At 46.5% G+C, this 4,563-nt stretch overlaps 1 pseudogene; it reads left to right on the plus strand.

Moving 5' to 3' along the window:
- LOC104808388 overlaps positions 1 to 4,061 on the plus strand; it is a 4,984-nt pseudogene extending 923 nt beyond the window's left edge.
- The last annotated feature ends 502 nt before the right edge of the window (positions 4,062 to 4,563 follow it).

The raw sequence follows: 4,563 nt of genomic DNA on the forward strand, positions 1-4,563 counted from the left end.
ACTCAGGAAAACTAAAGAAGACACCCAATTTGCTCGATTTGCTGACATGGTGCGTAAGTTGGAAATCACTATGCCGTTCCACGAGGTTATCACTCAGATGCCATCCTATGCCAAATTCCTGAAGACATTCTCACAAAGAAGCGCGTCATCGAGAAGGAAACCATCACGCTTAATCCCGAGTGCAGCGCCGTTCTTCAATACGATCTGCCACCGAAAATGTCGGATCCAGGTAGCTTCTCGATTCCTTGCAAATTGGAAAATGTTTCTATAGATCGTGCTCTTTGTGATTTAGGTGCCAGTGTAAGTCTCCTATCACTCTCCATCTACAAGAAACTCAACGTGGGAGAACTCAAACCGACTCGCATGGCTCTTCAACTAGCTGATCGTTTTATCAAATACCCTCTGGGTATTCTCGAGGACGTTCTGCTGAAAGTAGGCGATTACTATGTACCGGTCGATTTCATTGTGCTTGACATGGACGAAGACGCCAAAATCCCGATTATTCTAGGGCGGCCATTCTTAAACACTGCAGATGCCATTGTCCACGTTCGTGCCGGCCGACTGACACTCAAGATCGGCGACGAAACGGTGGAATTCACGCTCGACCAGAATTTCAAGCAACCGTCTACAATGGACTCTATATGTTACATCGACTTGATGAATGCTTTAGCCGATCAGGTACTCTTTGAATTTCGTGATTTCGATGCCCTCTCTATTGCTCTTCTTTCTGAACAGGGATGCAGTACCTCTACGAAACCTCAAATTCACGCATACACATCATTCCTGGACGGTTTAGACGAAATGCCATGCAACACGGCCGTGTCTCATACAAACACGGACCATGTCGATATTCTGTCGAAAAACATCGAACGTGACACGCCCGTGTTTGCCACCAGCTCAGTCCGTGTTTCATGCAACACGGCCTTGTCATCATTCGACACGGACCGTGTCAAATGTCTGAGCAATTTTGCGAAACAAGACACGTCCGTGCATCATTCCAGGCTAGCCCGTGCACAACTCGACACGGCCGTGTCGGGTGTGAATACGGACCGTCTCGAGTCTCGGATTCATCTCTCCTCTATTCCTCTGTTCGAACCATTGCCCGTCTTCGCCGCCAAATCAACACCCATACATCATCTACCTGACTGGGACCCTGAATTCGCTCCGAAACTTGAACTAAAACCCTTGCCCATTGGACTCAGGTATACATTTATCGGTCTCGATTCCACTTATCCTGGTCAATGCTGCCTTGGATGATCTACAGCTCGAGCGTCTCCTCTCCACATTGCGAGACTAACCGGAAACTATCGGATACACTCTAGATGATATCAAAGGTCTCAACCCTTCACTGTGCATGCATCGAATTCATCTGGAGGACGATTCTAAATCATCCATCGAACATCAACGCAGACTTAATCCATCGATGAAAGAAGTCGTCAAGAAAGAGGTACTAAAACTTTTGGATGCATGCATCATTTACCCTATATCTGACAGCCCTTGGGTAAGTCCGGTTCAAGTCGTCCCAAAGAAAGGCGGTATAACGGTGATCAAAAACGACAAAAATGAGCTGATTCCGAAAAGAACAGTGATGGGCTGGCGTATGTGCATCGATTATAGGAAGTTAAATGTGAACACTCGCAAAGATCACTTCCCTTTACCTTTCATTGATCAAATGCTTGAACGTCTTGCTCTTCATTCCTATTTTTGTTTTCTTGACGGCTACTCGGGATTCTTTCAAATCCCTATTCACCGTAATGATCAGGAGAAGACAACTTTCACCTGCCCTTACGGGACCTTCGCCAATAAGCGCATGCCATTTGGGCTTTGCAACGCCCCCTCTACTTTTCAACGATGCATGATGGCGATCTTCTCTGACATTATTGAAGATCCGATGGAAGTGTTCATGGACGATTTTTCTGTCCACGGACCTTCCTTCGATGTTTATTTGACTAATCTTCGTAAAGTTTTGGATAGATGTTTACAGGCCAATCTAGTACTCAATTGGGAGAAGTGTCATTTCATGGTACAAGAAGGCATCGTTCTCGGACACAAAATCTCCGACAAAGGCATCGAGGTTGACAGGGCTAAAATCGAGGTGATCGAGAAATTACCGCCCCCACACAATGTTAAGGCCATCTACAGTTTCCTTGGTCATGCCGGTTTCTATCATCGTTTCATCAAAGATTTCTCCAAAATCACCAAACCTCTTACCGATCTCCTCTGTAAGGATGCACCTTTCGTTTTCACTAATGATTGCCTTGCAGCTTTTGAGACGCTCAAAAAGGCGCTGATTTCCCCGCCCATCATTCAACCACCGGATTGGAATCTGCCCTTCGAAATTATGTGCGACGCCAGCGATTATGCCGTAGGAGTCGTGCTTGGACAACGACAGAATAAAGTGCTTCACGCGATCTACTATGCCAGCAGAACTTTGGATGATGCCCAGGTAAACTACACTACAACTGAGAAAGAACTGCTTGCCGTTGTCTTTGCTTTCAAAAAATTCAGGTCCTACCTTGTCGGCTCCAATGTCATAGTCTACACCGATCACGCCGCTCTGCGATATTTGCTCTCCAAGAAGGACGCTAAACCACGCCTCATCCGTTGGATACTACTTCTGCAAGAGTTCGACCTTGAGATCCGAGACAAGAAAGGAGCCGAGAATGGAGTCGCTGACCATTTGTCCCGCCTTGAACTTCCAGAGCAACTTCCCATTGATGACAATCTTCGCGATGAGCATGTCTTTTCCATCTCTACTCTTCCAGAAGCTCCGTGGTATGCTGATTATGTCAATTACCTGGTAAGTGAAATCCTTCCACCAGATCTGAGTTACAATGCCAGGAAGAAATTTCTCCACGACATCAAAGACTATTTCTGGGACGATCCTTTCCTCTTCAAGAGAGGTACCGACGGTCTATTCCGCCGCTGCATCCCTGAAGGTGAGATCTTCAGTGTTATTTCCCATTGTCATTCTTCTGACTACGCAGGTCACTTCGCGACGTCAAAAACCGCGACAAAAATTCTTCAGGCTGGTTTCTATTGGCCCACGCTCTTCAAAGATATCCACAGGTTTGTCTCTTCATGTGACGCTTGCCAGCGTACGGGTAATATATCCCGTCGTCATGAAATGCCCAACAATATATTCTTGAGGTAGAACCATTCGATGTCTGGGGCATAGATTTTATGGGGCCTTTCCCCTCTTCTTGCGGAAATGTGTACATTATGATTGCAGTTGACTACGTAACCAAATGGGTGGAAGTCCTGGCAAGTCCCACGAACGACAACAAAACTGTGGTGCGCATGCTCAAACACACGATCTTCCCACGATTCGGTGTTCCCCGTGTCATCATCAGCGATGGGGGATCGCACTTCATCAACCGCACGATCAAGGCACTCCTGCTCAAATACGGTGTCAAACACAAGATTACAACGCCTTATCACCCTCAGATCGGTGGAATGGTCGAAGTTTCAAACCGCGAGATCAAGTCCATACTCGAGAAGACGGTATCCAAATCCCGAAAAGATTAGGCTCTCAAACTCGATGACGCCGTCTGGGCTTATCGCACGGCATTCAAAACCCCTATCGGGATGACACCGTTCCAACTCGTCTATGGCAAGGCATGCCATCTCCCCGTAGAATTAGAGCACAAAGCTTACTGGCCATTAGGCAGTTGAACTATGACATCAAATCTGCGGCCGAAAAACGGGTTCTCTTGCTCCATCATCTTGAAGAAATACGCCTTGATGCGTATGAAAACGCTAAAATCTACAAAGAGGGGATGAAGAAATGGCACGACAAGCACATCCTCCAGCGTCACTTCTAGGTAAACGATCTTGTCCTTTTGTTTAACTCACGATTGCGACTTTTTCCAGGAAAGTTGAAATCCCGGTGGTCTGGTCCGTTCAAGATCAAATCTGTATCACCAAGCGGTGCCATCGAACTATGGGATCATTCCGGAAGCTCATTCAAAACTAACGCTCAACGTCTGAAGCTCTACAACCCTGCTTTTCCATCGGACACGAGAGGAGCCATCACCCTCTCTGATCCCGCAGAGCAATGAATCCTTGCCAGGTCCAGTTAACGACCTAAAACAAGCGCTTGTCGGGAGGCAACCCGACCCCGTATCCTTACTATATATTAGTTTTGTTTTATTATTCTCTTTCTTTTCTTTTTATTCTCTCTACCCGCTCATTGTTATATCTTCTCTCGTGGTCATTTCTGGCTATTTCAGGTCTCACGGGTCACCGGACTATTCATCTTTCATTTTTGGCCGGAATTCAGCACGGCCCGTGTTGCCTGTAACTCGGCCGTGTTCACTATTGTTCGATTTTCACAGAGATTCTGCACGACCCGTGTTGATTTGAACACGGCCGTGTTCGTTTTTGCGAATTTTTTACAGAAAATTTGCACGGCCCGTGTTCTGACTCAACACGGCCGTGTTCGCTTTTGCAAACTTAAGACAGAGAATTTGCACGGCCCGTGTTCTACTTCAACACGACCATGTTTGTTTTTGCGAATTTTTTGACAGAAAATTTGCACGGCCCGTGTTCTGACTCAACATT

Source organism: Tarenaya hassleriana, unplaced genomic scaffold (genome assembly GCF_000463585.1).
Source record: "Tarenaya hassleriana unplaced genomic scaffold, ASM46358v1 Cleome14, whole genome shotgun sequence".
Taxonomy (NCBI): Eukaryota; Viridiplantae; Streptophyta; class Magnoliopsida; order Brassicales; family Cleomaceae; genus Tarenaya; species Tarenaya hassleriana.